This window comes from Anser cygnoides, chromosome 5 (genome assembly GCF_040182565.1).
Source record: "Anser cygnoides isolate HZ-2024a breed goose chromosome 5, Taihu_goose_T2T_genome, whole genome shotgun sequence".
Taxonomy (NCBI): Eukaryota; Metazoa; Chordata; class Aves; order Anseriformes; family Anatidae; genus Anser; species Anser cygnoides.
In genome coordinates, this window is record NC_089877.1 from 8,575,684 (window position 1) to 8,598,802 (window position 23,119).

Below are 23,119 nucleotides of genomic sequence, written 5' to 3' on the forward strand. Positions count from 1 at the left end.
AAATATACCTACACAGCTTGACTCTGAAGTTTACTTCTCTCCCTCTGTTCTTTGTATTTAGTCTATTTGCAACTCTGACATTTCACTAGGACTTCTACTGCTTCTCTTCCATCAATGTACATTTTCATTTACAATATTGTTCTTCTCCTCCCCTACGTTTGCTAGAAAGATTTAAATTAGCATTTTGCTAAAGCTTTTGCTGTATGTTGGTTTCCTCCTCTTGTAGGAGGATAAGTTGGATGAAGAGAAAGCTACTATTTTGTCTTTGTACTTGCTCCTATTTTGTGTCATTTTGTTCTGCTAGACAAACTATCTTTGATTTAGTAGGGTTGAAGTATGAGTGCATAATAGATTATCTGTCACTGGACCAAATCAATCATGGTTAACAGTGTATTGACAGAGCATATAGCAAGTATCCTTGACCTGAGGTTGACAATACCTGTTATCACCATCTTGTGGTTCTTGCTGCTGCTTGGCATGAACTTTGAGATAGACTATTCTTTATCAGCTGTTTTTATTCTGCTATATATCTGGGTTTTCTTTATTTGAGGCTTTTTGAGCTAACAGAAGCCATCTCCTTCATTTGTGAAGCACCGTAGAACCCGGCCAGTCATGCCTGAGTGTTCTTGGAAGTAAGAGACAAACTCCTGTGCTTTAAATAGAAGTCAGCATTTAAATGTTAAGGTTACAATGAGATTTTCACTATAGTTAGGCTGCCATTTAATTGCCCAGGTCAGGTGGTTTGATTTTGTTTATTTTACAAATACGGTATCATATACCACAAATGAGTGTTGCTGGAGGGAGAGCATTGAATTGATCATGTCTGTTATGGTGATTCCTCTGCGTCTTTGTTCATTTTAAGCGTTTATGATTCAGCATTTCATTCACACAGCTATAGGCACTCCAAATAACATTTCTTTTAAGGTTATAGCAAAAAGTTCCCGCTGCTTGTTGTGTAGTCTCAGTGCTGTATTATTTTCTGCCATAGGAGAAGTGTCTTTTCCCTCCTTAATGGGGATGTTTTGGGATTTGCCTTGTGATTCTGCACAAATGAGGATGCTTAGCTACTTGCAAAAGCAGTCAGGAGATGACAGGGTCAGCCCGAACCATTGGTCTCAGTTGCAATGAACAGGTGAGATGTGCTCAGTGGTACCTTGTTCGCAGTGTTACTGTTGCTCATGTCTGATTTCAGAAATTGGAATGATGATTATATTTGAGCAAATATATGGACAACTCAGCTGAATTTTCTGGTGTTTAAGTTCAACATGTGCTCAAATGCTGTACTGAAGTAGGAGCTTGCTTTGGGTCTGCGCATATCTTTACAAAGATGAAGTGGTGATGCAGAGTAAGTAAAGTAATCACTACCAAGTGAGAAATAAAAGACTTGGAGGAATATTATTGATGTACTTTGCTACTTCAAGAAAAATGTATTTGGTAAGCTTCCAGGCAAGCAATGTCTGTGCTCAAGTTTGGCTTGCAATTTATGGACAAATGAAAATATATTTTGCCTACGGACAATGTAACTAGATCTTCTTTATCTTGCTTATCAAAGCATACATATATTCATGCAAGAATGACAGAAATTCTACCAGAATGCATTTTTCTTCATTCTTACTTTTTTTTTTTTTTTTAATTAAAATGTTTTCTCATATTGTTTTGTAGTCCTGGCATCTGAACACTGTCTGGTAGCATAATCAATGACGTGGTAATATCTTGTCTGCTTTTTATATCCCAAATAAGGACTGTATGTTTTTGAAGGGGAAAGTGAAATGTTTTCCTCTGTGGACCAGATTGTAAATATATATTGTTGGAGAGGACAAGGTAGCAGTTTGCTTTCTGTTTGAGTCAGAATTGAGGAGATACGTGACGATCCTTACTTTTTGCTTTTCTATGTTTGTGTCAATTTCCTGTGTGAGCCGTGCAATAAAGAGAAGTCTGTGACACAAAGTTAGTAACATGGCACTGTTGGCCCAAGTACGGTTTCTTGTTTCTCTAATAACATTTGTTGTCACACCATCTCTTCAAGGCATCACTGTTTCTCCTTTCAGGACTTCAGAATACTCTGCCTAGTTTGTTCCTCAGGATTTGAGTCTGAGCACATGCTCCTTTCCCAGTAGCTTTCCTATAGGACATACAGCCACTTTCTGTTATTACAAATATTTGATAATACCTCTACCATTTCTGAAAGAAAATGTTTACTAAGATCAAATTTGGTCTAACCTTGGCTCAACTGAAATGCTACTAAGAAGCAGATTGCTCACTCCAGTCTGGAACCAGCAAAACCGTTGTTAGAAAAAACAGAATCAGATAATGGGAAAGGCAAAACAGAGGTGGGATAACTGTCATCCACCCTAAACCACAACATTTGAGAAAGAAGAATCATATGGTAGCCAGGACAGAAAGGTTTGTCTGTTAACCAGTTTCTCAACGAGCTCACGTGAAGCTAATGAAGAGCTTTCATCCGAGTCAGATGTAGTTAAATTGAAGATCTTCTATATTAAAAAGATGAGAAGAAAAACTCATTGTATTAACTCGTAGACCACAAAGCACTCATAACGACAGTGTTCGAAAGCAGCAGTGTTTGATTGCCAAAGATATGAACAAATGCTAATCCTTCTCAAACTTAACCCAGAGGGCACTAAAGAAATGCTGCTCCTTTGCTCTCCTTAGGGTTTGGGAGGGTATTAGATGCTGGGGAGATTTCTTGCTTGGTTGTTTCACTGGGGTTTTGAAGGGGGAAGTGACACGCTACTGGAACTGAACGAGTAACTGATAACATGTCCAGTTTTTCTTTCTGGTTTCTGACCTAAAGAGAGAGCTACTTTATTAAGATACTAACTTTCTTCAGGCATACGTGTGAGGCTTGATAATGGGTTTTCTTTTATCTCCTCTGATGTGTTGTAAGCTGTATTCTGGTTCAGTCCTAGCTGAATTAGCAACTGTAAAGTTTAAAAACCAGACAAAACAAAGCTCTGGATATAGAGTGGCTACATATCTGTAGCTATATGTATATTCCTTTTTCTCTTGCCTTTAGATGTTTTTGTGTAAATGTTTGGTTGATATAGAGTGTATTGTACTACAAAGGAGATGTAAACTCTATGCTAAAAGAGACTTCTGTTAAGTTTTTCTCTTAAATCAGATTTATAAACAACTTTAAACTAAAGGTTCTTGTGCATTTGCAGGGGAAAAGGAAAACCAGAACAATTGTGGTGAGCAAAAAGAACCAAAGAACCACAACAAGTGAAGAGACAACAAGAGGAACAGAGCTGGGAGAAAATCACCGTTCTTCTGTAAGTAGATGGCCACGTTGCCTGCTAAAACATTGCCTCAAAGTCCAGAGACACTCAGGTGAAATTGCCATTGCCTCCTTTGCACACCCAGCTGCTAGCACGTCCTGTTGTTTTAAGCATCTGTGGTGGGCTTGGCATTTTTGGTTTGTGGTTTCGCTGTTACCTTTCTGTTATGGCTAATTAGTGCTACTATTAATATCTGCCGAAGTCTTCCAGGTGTGGTGGTGGAAACCAACTGATGATGGGCAAGCGATCTGGGCTGCTGGTGTTCCCAGCGTAAGGTCTAATGGTGAGGAGATGTGAGATGCTTTTGGATCTTTTCCTGTGGTGGTTAGATAGCAAGGCTTTCAACAACTTCACTTCCAGCTGGGTCATTGGGATTCTGAACTATGTACTTCAGCATAGCTCATGGATTTTAAACCTGTCACATTGTACTGTTATTATAGATATGGTCCTGCACTTGCAAGCTGTTTTCTTGATCTTTTGCCAGCAAGGCTTTTGTAGCAGTCCTTGGAAGATATACTGTAGCAGTTCTCTTTTATAATATCTATCATTAACACCTCGTTGGCATCTGTAAGAGTTTCTTCTTTGCTGGAGATTGGAGCAGTTGATTAAGCAGCCTTTTGCTGTCCACAGGCAATTTCTCAGATTTCCACCTTGTTTCAGATCCACCTTTTCTAGCAAAGGTCCTGGAAAAAGGTTGTGGCAGGGCAACTACAGCCCTTACCTTCATGATAATAATAAACTGTTTGAAAAATTTCAATCAGGCCAAAGCAGTAAGACAGCTTTAATGAGGATTTGTAGTGACCTTCTGTTTTATAGTAGGTGGATTCTGGCACATTGTCAATTTTAATTTTTACTGATCTTTCAGTGGCTTTTGATACTAGAGATCATAGGTTTCTCTTAAAATACCTGTAGAAGATCCTGAGCCCTGTGGGCCCTGCCCTGACACTGCTTCTTTAGTATTTGCCTCAGTGGTGCCAGTTTGTCACTGTAAATATCTCATCTTCTGATACTGCCCCTGTGAACTGCCAGGTTCCCCAGGGCTATGAATTGGGCGTGTCCCTGGGTTTCCTGTATGTATATGTTAGCTACAGCTTGCATTTCCAAACCTTACACACACACAATGGCATGCAGAAAGTGCTTGGACACATTTGTTTCATACAAGTATTTCTGTATTTATGACAGCAGTGCTTGCCTGCCAAAATTACTCTGTGTAAAATGCTGCAAAAGTAAATGCAAACACAGTGAGATTATGACTGCCTCGTCTCCTTTTGATTGAATTGTATTGTTTTAGTTTTGATTCAGTATCTTAAATCACAGTGGTGGTCTCTAGGCACAGGAGGAATTTTAGGCTGTTTGTGGTTAGTCATGGGCTGAAGAAGTATTTCTGGATGCCAAGAGGCAGCATAAACTGACTGCTCTTACCGTTTGAGGTAGTAATGGCAGTATGACTTGCTGATGGAGAAAGTCTGCTAAATCATCAACCTCTCCAGTCTGAGCAGAACTTTACCCATAGGACATCTGCTAGAAACTTCTGCCTAATCCTTGTAAAAAAAAAAAAATCCAAGATAGGGGAATCTTTATATACAGAAGGAATAAATTTTTTTAGAGTTAATCTAATGTCCTTATTCTTTTTTCCTTTACTTCTAGTTATTCTTACAGTGACTTGAGGTAGAGTTAATCTTGTATTGAAGATGTCAGTAGTTAGATAAATAGCTACCTCTGGGCTAGATGTCTAGACTGTGGGCTTCTGTCTGTAGAAAGACAGAATAAATCTGTACTATGATTCATTTAATCCATAAGTGGGCTTGTATAGTGCAGACATTTAAATCTGGACAAATGAATCCTAAGACTTTTATATATTTGTGAATTGCTGTGTTGTTTTGGTTGTTAAACGCTTGGCCTCAGCCAAGGAACTGAACCATTGCAGTTTGGACGGTGGGTATAAATAGAAGATTATGGTCTGAACAGATGTAGGCTCGGGAAGCAAAAGCACAAAAAGGCAAGATGCCAAAGGATCCACAAGTAGCTTGTGCAATGTTTGCATGTCACAGACTTCTTCGCGGTACTGCTTTTCGTAACCTTGCCCACCCAGGGTGTGCTGTGAGGCTACAAGGGGATTCTTGTAGATTCTTGTAATTCTCGAGGGGAGAATTAGTTCCCTGAAGGCCTGCTATGTTGTAACGCAGAGGCCAGAACGAGTGTCCAAAACATGGAAGGTGTTTGTATTGTTGCTGACTGCCTCAGTTGTGTCTCTCCCCTGCCACTCAGGCAGTGGTTTCATAACTCACTGTCTGAGCTTGTAGTTCATTGTGGTATCCATTCAATTAAACTGTCTCTGTCCATTGTAGAAGAAGAGCTAGTTGATAATTTACCTTGTGATTTGGTGTATATATCCTCAAATTGTACCTGCCTATTTGAATCATGTTTCACTTTGAAATGATTTCTAAGGTCTCTTATTCACAACCTCTGTGGATTTCACTGTGGCAGCTAAATCTGACAGGAGTTATGAATTGGAGCCCTTCACCACCACAGTTCAGTCCAGGGTATTAAAGTGAACTGAAATCAATAGTGGTTTACATTATAATGGGCCTGGCTCTGAACTGGAAACTGAAGAATAGGCACATCACTTCTTTTGCCTCTTCTGCTAGAAGGCAGCAGCCTCCAGCAGGAGGAAGGACGGCCAGCACCAAGAAAGCTCTTTAACCTAGCTAATAGGGCTTGGAAAGGCTCGTAAGAAAATGTTGTTCCTTGATAGTTAGCTTGCTTTCTATGTTGTTTGCTTGCTTCTTCCATCTGTACTTGGGATTATATTTGCCACATGTATTAACTTCACATGTGTTTCTAATTTACCTAGTTTCTTCAAATTTTGTAATCTCATGCATTTTTGCCGTTTATCCTAAATTGTTACCAGCTGTAAAGATCACAGTACATTTTTTTCACACCGTAGTCCTAATCACAAATGAAAATGCTAACTAAAACCAAAATAGCAACCCTCCTATTGCCACAGGAGACAGTTTCTGTATTTGAATTAATACCTTGCTTCACGTCAGTTGCTATACAGTGCTAGAGCTATGATCTGTGTATTTCACTGCTCTGTCTCCACCACTGGTGGTGAGCAGCAAGGGCAAGGGTAACAGCTTGTTTAAATATGGGATTTCTAGATGTGTAATGATTTCAAGTTAATTTTACTGTTTGTTTCTGGTTTTATCTAGCTGACTTTTAATTCCTTATTGCTTTAATAAATGTAAAAGAGATGTTAGTATTGGAAACTTCACTTAAAAAAATCCTCGATTAGGTGAATGTAACTTTATCAGATGAAAAGAGTATATTACTGATATAATTAAATTTGAAATAGTTTCTGTAAATCAGTGGTATTCAGTAGGTGTTATCCTGCTTCTTTCCTAAGCTCTTTTCAAGCTTGAAAGCTGATAAATGTTGTTCCTACATAATGACACTTTCATAACAGAAATGATCGGGAGTATGCCTATCTTTCTAGTTCTGCAAAGCAATGCTGTGTTGTTTTTGGTTGTTGTTTTGTGTGGTGTTTTTTTTTTGGGGGGGGGGGGCTGTGAAGGGGGGCAGGCTGTCTCTCCTAGCTTGCTATGACTTTTCAAAAATTACTGTCAATGCTGCGATAAGTGTGGCAGCAAATTCCCTTTTGAGCCATAGGATGTGGATGTCTGAACCAACCAGGTATGCTTATGCTCTGTTTTCAAGCGTTGCCTCAACTGCTTTTTTCTATAGTTGCTTTTGGTGACTCCAAGACAATTTGACCATCAGATAGCATTGTTGAGCAGTAACATTAAAGTCTTGTTCATTTCCATGAAGCAGAAAGACAGCAGCAAACCTTGTCACCCTAACTAAGTGTTCACAGCACAGCCCCCCACCCCCAAGGGCTGTACTAGCTTTGTGTTAAATCGTGTATTGATTACAAGATTACAGCATTTTGTATACAAAATGTGTGTGGTCATGGGCCTCTAGATTTCAATTGCCTATTTATCTCTGTGGAAGATTGGGGAATTCACAGGGGAGCTTCTTGGGGTGGTTTGGCACACCGTGGGGGGAAACCAGTCGGGACTGAGAAGCAGATGCATGCAGAGACCCCTCTTCTGAGGACTCTGCTCTTCGGTAGACCCTGAACTTTAGTGTGTGATCAGCAGCAGAGAAGGAGTCACAGCATTGCCTCTCTGATCACTGATGCACAATGCGAAGTTGTCTCATCCTTTCCAGTCATGAGGCTAATGTATAGGACACGCAGGATTTCTCTGTCCAAAACACTGTAATTGTAGCTGTGAAGCATTTCTACTCTTAGCTAGGGAAAGTGGAATTACCTTTACAGTGGCTACACCCCTTTGATATAAGGAATCAAGTGTCAGGTTAAAGTTACCTCTAAAATCACGTTTTACAAATGACTGGGGAACGCAGTTTCCTGTGCATCTTGGGAAAGTCTGAGATATGGAACATCTTGCGCGTGGATCTGCACTGGTACAGGTATGCATAATTTGCAGTAGGCCGTGGTCAACTTCACCTTATAGTTGTAATCTCAGCTGTTTATGGTTAAGTATGGCTGTCTCTTGGATGGTGTCATGTTTTACACTGTAGTGAATTAACTTAAAATCCCATAGCTTTTCTCCTGTAAAGCGCCTACCTCATTTTCTTTAAAGTATTCTGAGGTCTGTGGGGCTGCAGCAGTGTATCTACTTTAAGTAAAAATAATAATTTAATTCCGTATTATGTGAGTATATTTAGTCTTTCAGGGCAAGTAATAACAATGAAATATCTCACTTTAATTCTCAGTTTTTAACTAGTTGCTTAATTTTCACTCTTGTCCTCCAAATTTATATAAAACTTTGAAAGGCTATCCTAATATTTAAGAAGTGGCTACTAGTATAAATGTGGGAAATACTGATGAGAAATGTGAACTTGTACAGCTGCACGCAGAACTGTGTTAGTGAGAAGTGAAGAATGGCAGATACTGAGAATTTCCTGGTGGTTGGATGCACTTAAAGTATTCTCTTGATACTTGTACGCTATCCATGTAAAGACTACTTGGTCATACAAAGGTCGAGTACATTTAATACAGGGGCATGAGAAGTGCAGAATAGTCCTGTATTTGCTAGAAAAAAATGTATTTTGAGACTGTTTTGTACCAAGAGGTGCTGATCTGTTATGATCCCAGTAGGAAAGGCACTCAGACTCTGTAAAGTGTCATCTAACATGTTACTTATTGGAGCTAACACCAAAAAGAAAGAGAGAATAGTATAGATGATCTTACATCCCTTTCCATACTGGGAGCCCTGAGCTGTACAGTGTCATATGGGACTCTGATCCCCATGCTGCACACCTCACAGACCTGTCTGTAGAAAGGGTTACCCCGTTTCGGCCATTGAAGCTGTTGTAGGCTTGTCCAACAAGAAAACAACTCTATTCATCATTCCTACTGTCAAACAGAAAGGATGTTCGCGTGTGAAATTCTTGCTGCACTTCTAGATAAAGGCAAGGCCATGCAGGTGGTGCAGTCACTGCTGCCAGTGGGAGCTGCTCCTCTGTTACCCTTAGCCAGCAAAGTTATCCTGCGGATCAGGGGTATGCGGAGCACATCACAGCCCGAAGGTCAGGCTGTACAGACAGTGCGGCACAGGCCGGGGACTGCTCAGGTGAGCTGTCACGCAGACCACTAACTTCTCAATGTACAATAGTCTTCTGCTCAGAAAAGCAACACCAGGGATTATGACATATATATGTATATATACACGTACGTATTACCGGTCTCGGATGCAGCTTTAGAGTTTTATACATATTATGGCAAGAATACCTTTTAAGGAAAGGCAAGGATGTCACCAGCTATTGATATACTAGAAATGAAAACCTCATTAAGGTTTCATAAACTGAAAACCTTATTAAGTATTCAAAGAATGTCCCAATATGGTCAATTGCAGTGTTACTGGGCTGCCACAGCTTGAAACAGAGAATATAGAATTAATTGAATCTGAACTAACTCTTTGGACAAAGCCACAAAGAGAATTGTGTGCAGGTAAAATCCTGATGCTGACCTTACTCAGGAATTTCACCTGTTCAGTTTACACTGTCTCTTCACTGTATACCTGAACTCTCCTTCACTATGCAGAATTTCCCTTAATGCATATAAATGGAGTTATAAAACAAAACAGTGACAAATGTTTCTCCTAGATTTTGTATTTTGAATGTAACTGTTTAAAGCATTTTGAAATATTTGAAATTTATAATGGTGTTACTTTCCAGACATCATATGTTGACTTATAAGTCAGCTTCTGAGCAGTATTAATAGTAGAGTATTTTACTAATATCTTGATTGTATTTGATACACCTATTACAAAAAAAAGTGTTTATGAAAAAAAAATGAAGACATTATTATTGTGGTTTTTTTTGCATGCATAATCCATGTCATCAGGTTACTTGTGCGAGGCAGAGGCAAAGGAGATGCTAGAAAATCTGAACCTGGCAGCTATACAAAGTTTACCAAGAGTCGTATTTCTCCAGTAACTTGCACTGATGCTTATTATGAGCTGTTGTAGGGAAGTCTTTTGTTTTGTCACTTAGAATAATCTGTAGGTTAAACATTTGAAAATACAATAATTGGGACCATTGCACTGAGTATCCTGTAGCCTTAAGCCTTAAGTGTGCACGTATACATTTTCCCTATGCAGCTGTTTGGTTTGCATTCTGAAACGTGTTTTGTAGCCACGCTTGTTCCTAGCTCTTACTTTGCCAGTATTGCTGTTCTTCGTGCTCTGATGCCCAGTGTAACATCAAACAGAGCGCACTACCTAGCATGTGAATGCCAATGTGTAATTAGTGTTTTCAGGATCAAGGCTTTTGTGATAAGAACTGCAGTACTCCAAGCTGTGTCAAGTCTCAGAGCGGCAGGTAAAACAAATAGGCTGAACCATAAGGGTTCTTTCTGATTATACTGAATTACCTGGATTTCAGAACAAAGATTTGTGTTTTTAATATGACATATATTAAAACAAATGGAATCCTTTTTCTGCTTTGAGATGGTTAGGGATATTTACTTTGCAAGGACTCCACAAAGTAATTACTGAGTTCTACAGCTGTTCCAGAATTTAGGAAACTCCAGGAAAGAAACTAATAATTAAAATCTTACATGAGAGTGGGTTTAGGGTTTTGATTTTTTCCCCCACCTACTAGACAACTTGATTGTTTGAATGCCTGCTAACTAGTGTAGGAATGGTCTAGATCAGTGCTCTCCTCCCCTTTCCTGGTGTATTTGGAGAGGTATGTTTCAAATTATTTACAATCTTGAATTGGTGAGTACTCCCAAATGTTCCACTGCATTTTTTTCCTACTGTTGCCTTAGACTTAATGTAATTAGTTGTCTCCATTTCATTAGGTCACTCAGGCTGATGTATATCCTGAATGAAATCTTCTAATCTTACATGTAACTAGTACTTAGAACATACTTAGCCCAATAGGGTTAAGTATTGATATTTAACTTATTTTTTAAATTCCCATCTTCTGTATTTCAAAAATGTGGGGTTTCATTTGTAACGGTACCTTATTTTTTTTTTTACTTTTATCAAATATGTTGCTTTGTCTTACTACACAGTATTTTAATGTCCTCTTAAACTGTTTTTTTGCCATATGGACCATATTGTTTTAAACTTACTCTAAACATACACCCAAGCCGTGCGCAGTGCTGTTCAATCTGTTCTGTTTTCAAGGAATGAATGAAGTTTGGGTTCCCGTTTTGTTTGTTTTTAAAGATTCCCTCTTCCTCCCTCCATTATCTGTCTGGTCCCTTTCTCTCCTCAGGGTGGAAATGGGAAATAATATTGTTATTAAAACTGCAGAATACAATTCCTTCCTTTTTTCTCCCGTGTTCACAGCAGTCTCCCTCCAGCTGCAAAATGTTTTGTCCTGGTGACTGTATTGCAGACCAGGTTATTAGGAAGTAGAATATTGATAATTTAGGATGAGTTTTTCAAAGCTAGCCTAGAGGGTTGGGGTGTCCAATTAGAAATTAATGACCTAGAGGCAGCTTTGAAAATCCCACCTGAAGAGTTGAAGCTTTTAAATGAGTCTGAACTTAAGAGTGCAGCCATAATGAGTGCACAAATTGTGTGATATTTTCCTGTGATTGGAAGGAGTGTTAAATAGCAGCTCTCTATTTTCATGTCAAATAAGTAAGAAAATTACCCGAAATAGACTTCAGATTGGTAAACTGATCCCCCTTTCTGTGCAACAGGCTAACAGGCAGCTACTTAAAAATACTAAGGCACAATACAGCCCCACTGTAATGACAAGTTTTGTCTAGGAAGTCATGCTGTATGTGTTTTCTGGAGAGAGTTAATCAGAAACTTTGAAATAAGCCTAGAGCAAGAGCAAAAGCAGGAAATGTAGATGCAGATTTTCTTTTCCAATGGAATAAGTGAAAAATATGTTTTTAGTTATTTTTAAGAATTTAAAGTAGTAGTACATCAGCTAAGAGAATAAAATTAAAGCAAGGCTCTTGCGTGCCAAAGATTTTTTTTTCTTTTTTAATGATTCCAAGGGTATGGCAGGTGAATCCATTTAGCAAGTCTAATGACTGGAAAGTGGAATGTTTTTCAAATAGCATGGATGAAACGATCTGTAGCCCATCAGCGTACAGCTGGAATGATGTCATACATGGTTATGCTTTAATTCTTCCTGCATTGCTAAAGGGGGAATGGGGTCTGTAATATCCGCAGACTGCCTTGCTGAATGCAAATCTTCAAGCTGGAAATGGAGAGCCTTCTCTTTCTCAACATGACTAATGTTAATTTCTTTAGCAGAAAAAAAAAATTTAATATGTCTCTCTAATGGTAAATTACCATTTATTGTAAATGTGCCACATAAAGGAAGTAATAAGTCATTATTATTGACCTATTACTGTTCTTTCTATTTTACCTCTAATTAAATAAAAATGTGCACTTTGAGTTAATATGCTTTTTGTTTGAATATTCTTTTATTAGTCCAGAGCCTTCAGCAACTGGTGCTGATACTCCAGCACACTGCAGTAATCCAAACTTTGTGTTAGATTTTGGTTAAGCTGGGGGTGAAGTTTTCATCGTAGTTGTTCTCTTTTAATCAGATTCCCCCACCCCATTACTCTCCTTGTGACTTCGGGCCCCAGCATGGCGCTCTTAGGTGGTGTTTCTAGTCACTTGTTGGCTCTCCGAGCACAGAGGGGGGACTTTCTCCATGGGTTTCTCTGATGATACTTAAAATGTGTTAGTGCTTAAGAGAGTGGATTCTAAGATAGAAAAATGAAGGTGAGTAATTATAAAAGAGAGGCAGGAACTTTCAGGATGAGGGTGATGTTACAGTGTACCTGCTAGAACAGCTGAGTGACTGAGGTAGTGGGGTAGTACATGTGCTGGGCAGTGTTAGGAATGAGTCTCTCCTCTGACGACAATTAATGCATTTACTGAAAATTGCCACTAGGGTAGAAACTATCCCAGATAGACTCAGAAACAGAGATGGTAATCAGGGAACCTAGGGGCAATTTACCTTGTCTTTATAGATGGCCAGTTGTGTTCATTCTTTCCCATGCTTTTTCCTTCAGATCAGCAATCCTTTGTGCATAACAAACAGCACAGGGTTAGTGGGAGAAATGGCAGGAGGAACTGGCGTAGCTTTACATACACTCTGGAGGCCAGGCACTCTCCTTCGAGCTTGGAAACACAGACTTGAGCCTTGTTAGGTGAGGAGGGCTTTGAGCCTGGCCTCTTACACTCTAAGCAAAACTGTGTGTCACGATGGTATATGATGGTGAATAGTGCAATCACCACCTTGTTATATCACATTTTAGGAAAACAAAACAGCAACAAACAAAAAAGCCTCTTGGATCACATGGAGAATAAGTGCAGAAGACTACCCTGAGAAGATGGTCCAATACTCTGTGTGCTGGTGCTTGTCTGCCTTGCTGAATAAATGCGTTAGTTTGGCATTTAGGATATTCTGTGAGCTCAGATTTTTCACTGGATTCAGTGGACTGGTTGTTTTGAATCCTGCTCTGAAATGCCAAGTTCCTCCATGCACTGCAGACATTGGACTCTGAAATCCGAATTCCCTCCTTGGGATTAGAAGCCTAGAAGTTAAATGCCATTGCTTGTTCTTTATGGAGCCCCGTGTTTCTTACTGGGCATACCTAATCCCAAGAGCATAGTCAGAGCGCAAGGAGAATATGTTACCTTGTGTCTCCTTAGCGATCCTGTTGCAGTAATTCTCAGCAGGGTTACTCCGGTCGGCCTGGTTCAGCTGAATGGTGGCAACAATGCTGTAACTGCAGCGGGGATGAATCTTTGCTATGCATGTCTTGACTCTAATTAAAATACGGTGATGTAAATGTAGCAGTGGACCAAAATTATCATAGTATGATTAAAAAAAAATGCTGTTATTCCTTGAGAGATGCTGAAGAGCATTGCTAATTGAGGGCTGTAAATCCTCATAGACTGTCATGACTGCTGATAATTATGTCAGTCCATGGCTGTTGCAGGAGGAGTAAGAAAACCTGTAAAACCAGCTGCCGTGTATTTCTCCAGAAAAATATCCATATGCAAGAACAACTGAAAAGTCTTTTGAAGTGCCGAATCTATTTAAATTTTGTTTTCTGGCAGTCATAGTTCCCTTGGTCACCTCTTCCAAAGAACATCTTCCTGCAGCATTTCTCTTGCTTTCCCAGTCTTCCCGTGCTTGCTCAGCTCCATCTTTTGCCTCTTAAACACACATCTCCCCTTGATCTCTTCTCCCAGAGTCCCGCCTCTTCTTTCCACCAGTCCCCTGGTATCCTTCACTGTGTGCTTTGTTTGTTTGTTTTACTTTCTTTTGCCTTATTTTTTTTTCTGTGATGCCTTTGCTTACCTGAGCTTTGTGAGGAATGCTTTGAGGAACACAGATGACCGAGGCCAGATAGTAATGGAATAAATGCATTTAAGCTAATTGCCTTCTTCCGAGGAAGAAGACGTTCTTTCTGGCAGAAGTTCCATTGCCTCATTGTAAGAACTCTTAAAAGAGAAGAAAAAAGAAGGGGAAAAAAACCACATTTTTTCCTAGAACTCCTAAATGATTGATCTATTCAGCTCAAAATTTTCAATCTCTGATGAGTATTGTTAGTCTTCAGCAGTGCTCCTTAATAAGATGGAGAAAAAAATAGAAAATATAATTTCTCTTTTAATGCTCTTTGTATAAGAGTTCTGATGTAGAAAATCAATACTTGCTATTCAAAGGAAAGCTACTGAAACAAATAATATTGCTGGTCAGCGGGCTTTGCCAGGCTGTTTGCTTTGATTACATTCCTGCTGACATAGTAGTGTGCTGGTGTTTAGAAAACCCCTAAAAACAATTTTAAGTGCTTATCTTATGAAACAGTTTAAACAACGTAGTGTTTAGGAATCAGTTGAAATAAAACTCAAGAACAGATGAGAATATGTTATTACTTTAGCCTTAAAAAAATTATATTAATAAGCAAATAGATTTTGTATGTCACCAGAATGGCAGTTACAGTTACTGTCGCACCTCCCCCCCCCCCCCCCCCCCCCTTTATTTTGGTGGTTCATGGTTAAAAATAAAATAAAAAAGCTTTTTGTCAAATTCTTAAGTAAGAAATATATGATAGTTGGATTTTTTTTTTCCAGACTTCTCTGTGCCCATACTTAATCACAGGCATTTTCCGTGTTATATCTGAAACACAGATTACTCAACAGTCTTTCTTTGTCTGTGCCAGCTCATATAATTCACATTTTTATTACCCTGATCAATTGAAACATTTTATTAAAGGTCAAAAGAAAAGAAAAATTGTAAAATTAGAAATGGAAATGGATTTGATTAACGATTGAAAGCATAAATATGGAAGCAAATGATCCAATTTATTACCTTTTTCTGTTTAATAATTATCTTTGTCTTTGATGCTAGTTCTGCATTTTACTCTAGCTGCTTTGACTCTACAACTATCTGTTCTTTTTCTATCTAGCCATATATAAATGTGGGAGAAATCTGTGTTAGCCTAGGTATGTTTAAAATGGCTGGTAACAATGGCAGCTCAAGACAAAGTGTTAGACTTGGTCAAATGCATTAAGCGTTCTTTTTCTGATTTGCAAATTCAATTCAGTACTGAAACGCTGGGGGAGGTAAATCTTTTTCCTGAGATTTAAATTGTAATGCTAATCATTTATTACTATTGAAAACCTATTTTACAGGCTCTGCGTGCACGGTGCTTAGAGTAACGGTCACCATGGCTGTGCCTACGTCGTGGAGCAAGTATATTCAGCGGTGCGTCGTGACGCTGGTGTGTCAGTACTGATGACATTGATGTTGGCTGTGCTGTGGGCCTTGGGTACTGGGACTTGTGCTGCCAGTCAGCCCTGGGCTCAGCACCCATCGTCTCCCACTACTCCTGCTTTCCTCCGGAAGGAGACAGGGCTGTCTGAGCAAGAGGGGAGCTGACTTAAAGTACAGTGAGCCAATGGGCTTGGTGATCGGGTGACCAGGGCGGGGGAGTTTCTGCATGTCTGAGCACACTTCGGCCACACGGCGTGTACACTGAGTAGGTTATCCTGTCTTGGTGGTGGTGTAGCTCCAGGGTTCAGTGGTTGCAGAGTGTTTAATGGATATGGTAGTGGAAAATGGAGCCGTTGTAGCTGAGTATTTAGGGCATTCTCCCTGTCAACGCCCAGGTTCGGCAAAAATACTAGCTGCTTTCTTAACTTTTAAGCATGTCAGTAGTCTCCATAAAAGTTCAAGTCAGTTAAATGTGAGCATATGTAACATGCTGAACTGTAGGCTATTTTCTTTTTCCGATTAATACTGCAAGGGAGCCCTTGAGACCCTTTGATGAAAAATGTAGCCCTATAAGCAACCAGAAACAGGCACTGAGCAGGAGCAGTTGCGCCCTGTGCGCGATACGCTGTCTGAAATGCTATCAGGCCACGTCAGAAACCTGGCAGAGGGCAGGTGTAGAGGACAGTTGGGCTTCGAGAGGGCAGCTGGACTGACAGTACAGCTGGACACTCCCCAGGAGCTGATCCCACGTGGATTTATTCCCCATCACCACCCAGCTGAAATTATTTGGAGGGACAAGAGCCCAGCCGTCCCCATGACACGGACTGAGAGAGAGCTCCCCTCACACATCTCCACGTGTCCTACGGGCAAGGGGGTGACTGTTACTGTGCCCCTCACACAAATAAGGGAGCAGTACCTGAAGTATCATGTAAAGAAAGTGCTGATGACACTTTGTGCACTTTTAATTACACAAAACAGATTGATAGGTACAGTGACATTAAAGTTAACTGAAGACCAAAACAGACTGAAGCCTGTTATCCAGGCGATGACAGTATTCAACAGAGAAACATGCTGAGGGTTTTATTGTTGTTTGCTTGTTTTCCTGGAGAAGTACTAGTGGATTATTTATTTATTAAAGGAATCATAGTACACCATTTTTAGCACTACTAAATCATGTCCCTTATAACTTGCATAAATATATTTGTAATAGTACTTTATCTCCTAATGTGAATGTTTTATCTCAGTGCCCAGTGCTTATATCTTACACTAAATTAACAGCTTTCTCATAAGCTTTCACTGATGATTACAGCAACGTTATCTAACACAGCCATGCTTTCAGCAGCGACCAGCGCTCCAGCGGTCCTCTTTGGCTCCAGTAACAGCTCTGTTTATGCTCTCAGGCCTCTGTGAGCTGCGGTCTCTCCAGGTGGTTAGGTGTTGTTGGTAGGGGCGAGGTGGGGAGCGCAGAGAGTGTCCAGTGGGAAAGTAAAACTGGTGAATGCTGGATGAGTAGGAGGGGAAGGTGGAGGGGTGGGAGGAGAAGCTCTGGAAGAGCTGCAAAATAGTGCACTGATTTATTATTTTTTTATTTATTTTTGGATGCTGAATGTAAAATGCCTAGGACATCCACTTTAGAAAACTTACTAGAAACTGGCACTTGATATGTTGAAAGCTGAACTTGCATAGAGGTCACATTTGAATGTGCTCTGTCCACAGAACTGCATTCATACTTATCTAAATCAAACCCCGTGTCTCAAGTCAAGCACTGACAACAAACACCTGAGGAATTAGTGACCATCTGAGGCGGGGGAAACGTGATTTGTGTAGCAAATAGCTTATGTGGCAGGCCGTGAGGTTGTATAAGCTTTCTAGGTCAACTTAACAGCTGACATATCTTTTTTTGTATCATCCTGGACTCTTTCAAAACACAGCTTTTTTTTTTTAGCAGCTAAAGCGGGTTTCGTTTACTTACAGCTCCATTCCTTCTCCAGAAGAACTCCAAGTTCCATGAATGAAGCAAAGAGACTTGTGAAAATGTCACTATGGAGTGGAAATGGAATGGAAATGGAGTGAAGGGAATTGTTCAGTCAGCCATAGTCAGATATTTCTCAGGTTTGGAATTCTTGGTTTTTTTTTATTTTTATTTTTTTGTTAGGCTCAATACTGTTGTAACACAAGTTTTTTTGTGCGTAATTATACAATACTCCAAATATGCTAATATGCATTGGTTGAGAAGATTGATGGATTCTAAATATATCAACAACGAATTACCGGAGATTATCTCAAGGGGTTATTTTAGAGACAAACAAGACAAGACAGATATTTTGAGCAACAATCATATAATTCTTTTACATGGAACAACTCTTTGAGAGATGTCTGATTCACTGATAATTAAAATTATAAATGACTCTTGTTTGGCCTGAGTGATTATGTTCATGCTCCAGTGACCGTGGCCTCTAAGTACTAAGGCGTATAATTAGACCCCTCTTTGACCTTTCAATATCATGTTGACCACATCTAGGCTATAACAGATCCATAGCCGAGATAGTTGTTTAGGGCCAGATGGTGTTTTCATGCAAAATTAACGCAAGAGGTTGCTACAAAGCTCCTTGTTCCATGCAGAGCACAAGAATGGATTACTGAAGCGGGGTCTGGTATGATATGATGAACTGTAGCTGAACTTACTGAGGCTGGGTGCCTTGTATGTATCATCCACCTTCCTGTCCAGCATTCTCCATGTCCATTTTTCTAGGTGATTTAACTTGTAATCTTTTAAGAATTTTTTCCATTTAGAGGCAAAATGTAGGCTTTAATCTGACTGTAGGAATAATTCATGTGTTTTACCAATAACAATCTTGTATGTGTTTAGCTAATTATAATAACGGTCTTTTTAGAATAGCATGCCAAGGTACATAATTCACATGAAGCATTTATGTACTTTGTACATCCAAAGTAAGCATTACCTTTCCAAACTGCAAGAAGAATAGGGGATTTTCTTTCAAAAGTAATTATAGTATGGCAGAATTTCACATATAAAATCCTATTACTAATTCATTTTCTTGAAATTTTAGTTTGGGCTGTTTCCACTTCAAGCATTTTAGATTTTAACAATTCTTGTAGGAAGAAGGGTCAAACTAAAGAAAATGATAAAACACAGGATAGTAACGAATCTGTCAGGCACTGCTAAGAATTTCCTCGAGTTAGAAGATGACAGCCAAGGTTAGCATGCTTTTTGAAATAGCTTTATGGGCCTGAACTTTCAGAAAGTAGTTAATGTTCAGTGTATGAAACCAGCACTACTTCTCAGTACCCAAGAACACAAATAATCATTTTTGAAATTATGGACTATAGCCATCGACCTGTTACAAAAACAAAGTTATGAAATGGAGAAGTATGTATCAGCTTTACATCTTGAGTGCAGCTGTTACTGCACCTTACCTACTGATGAGTTCATCAAGAAATAATGAAAGAATCCTTAACCTTCCATATAATCTTTAAATATGTGTACAGGAAGGCATGAGAAACATGATTTTTCTATATTCATTGGTTTGCTAACAAGTTGACGAGATATTGGGCTAAACTTCACCCTTGTGTAGCTTTAGTGTTGCTTTACTGAGAATTAATATTGCCACTTTTTTCCAGAGTCAGCTGTGAGTATTTCTGTAGTGCAGTTTCCTTTTAGTGCTTTCTGGTAGATTTGGAAATGAGATCCAGCATTAACTTTTTCTGGCAGTGCCTCCAGTTTTCCACATGTTCATTTAAATGATTTACATCTTCATCTACCCAGTCCATAGCCAAAGTCTTCATTCTGTACCTTGCTGCAGGTAATGGACCCAAGATGTATTTAGAAGGCCAGATGGAGGGTTATTGAATTTAAATACTTTGTGTATGAGGCATATGAAAGTAATATAAAACAATTTGACTGTTGATGTTGATAACCTAAAGGAGTATATTACTTTTCAATTATTGATTTTTAAGTAAGCCTTGTGGTGAATGTGTCTTTGGTTCTGATGTTTCGGGCTCTTGACTGCAGAAGAAACTGGTGCTTTTTGTTTGGTTGGGTTTTTGTCCTCCTAATCTGTTTAAAATAGAATACTGCATGGCCTGTATTTATGTTGGCAAATCAAGGTTTTTCTCTTTTCCTTTTATTTGTTTCATCTGTAAATCTGGAGTAATGCCACTAACTTAATAGTTACAGTAGCTTCGTGTGATTATAAAGCAGGTGGAGGTTTGGTCTCTGTGTTAAGTCTCATTCAGTTCTGTTAGGTGTGATTTCCTTCATAAGTAGAAATTGAGGAGTCTGATTTGCTGGTAGTGGCATGCCTGTTGATGGCATGGAATTGTTTCATGAACCCCATCCTCTTTTCGCTGAAATTTGTACACAGAAGTTTACGTAAAACATGTATTAGTAATTACCAGAAAAGCACTTGTAGGCTAAGGTTGTACTAAAAAGGCCTGAATAATGCGAATTCTTCATTTATGGAGCTGAAGGTAGTGGAAAACATAAGTTGAATCTGAACTTTTTTTTTATTTGTAGAGAAGATAGCTCCCTGTAGCTGTTTAATGGCATCTTTCATTCTAAACCTACTAACAGGAAGTCATGTCGTCCATTGCTGAAATGGATCTAACACTTGTATTTAAACCATGTTAGCAGCAAGCAAAGGCAGCTTGTAGAGAGCAGCAGAGAACGATAGAATCATTAAGGTTGGAAAAGACCTCCAAGATCATCTGGTCCAGCCATCCACCTACCACCAATATCACCCACTAAACCACGTCCCTGAGCTCCAATGACACTTTAACCGCATCTTCTTTGGAGCTTGCCTTTTTTAGGAGAGAGATGCTAGGGTAAGGATGGATGCACAGATGAATGGGGAAGGACTTCTTGTTGCCCCTTTGGAAATCACCGCTGTTACCTTTGTGTGCCTGAGGAGTCCTGGTGAGCTGGGAGCTGTTGGAGTTGCACCTAAGGAGCAGGGTAGGAGAGAGATCAGAGCCAGAGCTGCTCCAGAAAATGCCAGAGCCTTAGGCAGTGAGGGCCCAGGAAGTCTCTCAAGGTTTGAGGTCTGGCCCTGTTCTGTACAAGGGTGGATTTGAATGTCATACATTTCTTGTTCCCTTTCTGTCACCTCTCATGACTCCTGTAAACTTCCCTGACTTCTGCTTTGAAAGGGACAACTCCAGTTTGTTATTCTGTTACGTAGCGGAATGATGCAGTTTGACCTGGTAGCCCTAGGAAGTTTTCAAGCACCTCTTTGAGAAACCGAAGATCAGTATAGGAATCTGAAAGGAAAAATGAATAAGGCAACTTATGATAGAATTTTCCGAAAGGGCTTTTTAGTAGTTGTTGTTGCTGGTGTTTTTTTTAACCAGTGCAGAACCTGCTTTAATTATCATGTGGTTTCCTTTATTCCATTTTCTCCAGTTGTACCTGTACTGTCACTTAACTTCTTAAAATATGAATATTATCTTTTTATTATAAAAAGTGGATTATAAAAAAACACTGTTCAAGTAACAGTGCACACCTGCTGTGTGAAGGTCTTGACTTCTTTGGGATTACTGGGAGAAGTGCTTTAATAAAATAACCCCCCTTCCAAGGTGAATATATCAAGAACCTCATCTCAACCAATTGTATTTTAACTATTGGCTGTGAAATTCCGATTTAAATATAAATAGATGTAACGTGTTTTGGTTTGTTGTTTTTGTTTTGTTTTGTTTTCCTGGTGTTAAGTTTTTCTGTTTGATATTGTATCTTTTCTTGTGTATTCTCATTTTGCAAGGCAGATGTTTAGGCTTATGCCATGCAAAATAATGCAAACAAACACAGGAGGTTCAGTCAGCATTATGCTTTTGTTTTACTCTGTACTGAGCACTGAGTACAAATGATAGGTTGCAGTAAGTATTCAGTTTTCTGATGAGGCTTAAAAGAACTTAGGCTCTCCAGTGTATCAGCATAGGACTCCTGTTTCACCACGATAAGAAAGTGTTTGCCTTTAGGGAAAAGGAAAATGATTGAACGCGTATGTTTTACATTACTTGAACCATGATCATTTTACTGAAACAGGCCAAGACATTAACAAGGGTTTGGCCATGAGGGAATTAAGAGTCAGCCATGTATCTTATATCCTAGTCTGAAGTTGCTTTTTTCTTTCTTTTAAAAAAAGTGCTGGAATTAACTGCAGTTGGTTCTACACAAGCATACGTAGATAAAGGCATATGTTTGTCCATCCACATACACGGGTGGCCTGTATGCAACATCTGTATATAAAGCATGTCATTATCACTAAATGTTAATAGCAATCATCAAGTAGCAAATGTGTTCTGTGAAGAAAATGTTAGAATTTAGGTAATGGAAGTAACAAAGAACGAGATGTGGTTATGCCAAGTTCAGTGGCATTATTCAGATAGATTCGAATCTAAATGAAAGGTGCTTAAAATTCATGTGTAAAGCTGAGTTATGCATTATATACTTGTGGCATTACAATTCTTTGGTAATTATTGTAGCTTCCATGTAGACTTCTTGTCATTTTCAGACCACTGATCCACTCTGGTTCAGGAGCTGTCTGGCCACAGTTGGTCACCCTTTAGATATTGTTTTGTACCTGTAAGCTCTCCCCAGAGCGGCATCCAGAAGTATTGTTGCTTACAAGTCGTGGAGGATTCCACATTCATTGTTGCTGGAAAGTCACCTGGCTGGCAGTTCAGATGATAATCTGGATGTTGTAGCATGATCCTATATGCCATGTCAGTACTGATGTTTGTCTGTCCGCTTCCTTTCAAACAGTAGCCGCATTGATGTTGTCTTCAATGGCATGATGTGAGGGGCAGGCACTGGGCTATTTGCTGATATTTTGTAAGAAGCGATGTTCTGAAACACAAGAATCCCTTGCAGCAGTACTTTATGACCGAGTTGCTTCCACAGACCAAAAGCCACCCATGAATAATGGCACAGAAAAGAAAATCCTGGAATCTGCTTACTAAAAACAGGACGGCACAACTCATTATGCCTTTTCATTTGGTGCTTATTTTCAAACAACGATATAGTAAAAATAGGATGTTGCATCCAATTAAGATTTATCTCGTGAAGCTGGTAGGGTAGCCGTGGTTTATTCCAAGTTTAAAGCTCTGGAAATTGTTACCTAGTAGTTTAGAAATGATATTGCAAACTCTCGGAGGTACCAGGTTGCTGGTCCTCTGGGAAACATCATAAAGACCACTGATGCCTGTGCCAACTCCGAGTTTCTGGGCAGCTCTAGACTTAAGCCCTTAGCCAAGCCCTGTTATTTCATGCATCCTGGTGGAATACGCGGGGGCAATGTGCTTTAAGAACTGGAATGGTTGCAGTCCGCATGTTTATATTCACAAACTGCACGGACCAGATCCTTTGCCTGCCTAGGTCAGTCTCTGCTGGTACAGTGTACGTTACGTGCTTTTAGTTCTAATGATGGACCATAGGAAAGCTCTAAAAGACATCTCCTTGTATATGCCCAGAGATCCGTGCTGATCTACAAGATAAACTGTTTAGA

At 39.5% G+C, this 23,119-nt stretch overlaps 1 protein-coding gene across 4 annotated transcripts in view; it reads left to right on the forward strand.

The window, feature by feature from the left end:
• The window catches only part of MPPED2 (metallophosphoesterase domain containing 2), a 202,244-nt gene that overhangs the window by 12,080 nt on the left and 167,045 nt on the right, over positions 1 to 23,119 (forward strand). For 2 of the 4 annotated variants that reach the window (XM_066998203.1, XM_066998205.1), the window contains exons 3-4: positions 989 to 1,132; positions 3,183 to 3,290. The gene's annotated coding sequence lies outside the window, so the exon portion shown is untranslated. The remainder of the gene's footprint in view (positions 1 to 988; positions 1,133 to 3,182; positions 3,291 to 23,119) is intronic. The other 2 variants (XM_066998202.1, XM_013177646.3) reach the window with 1 other exon arrangement.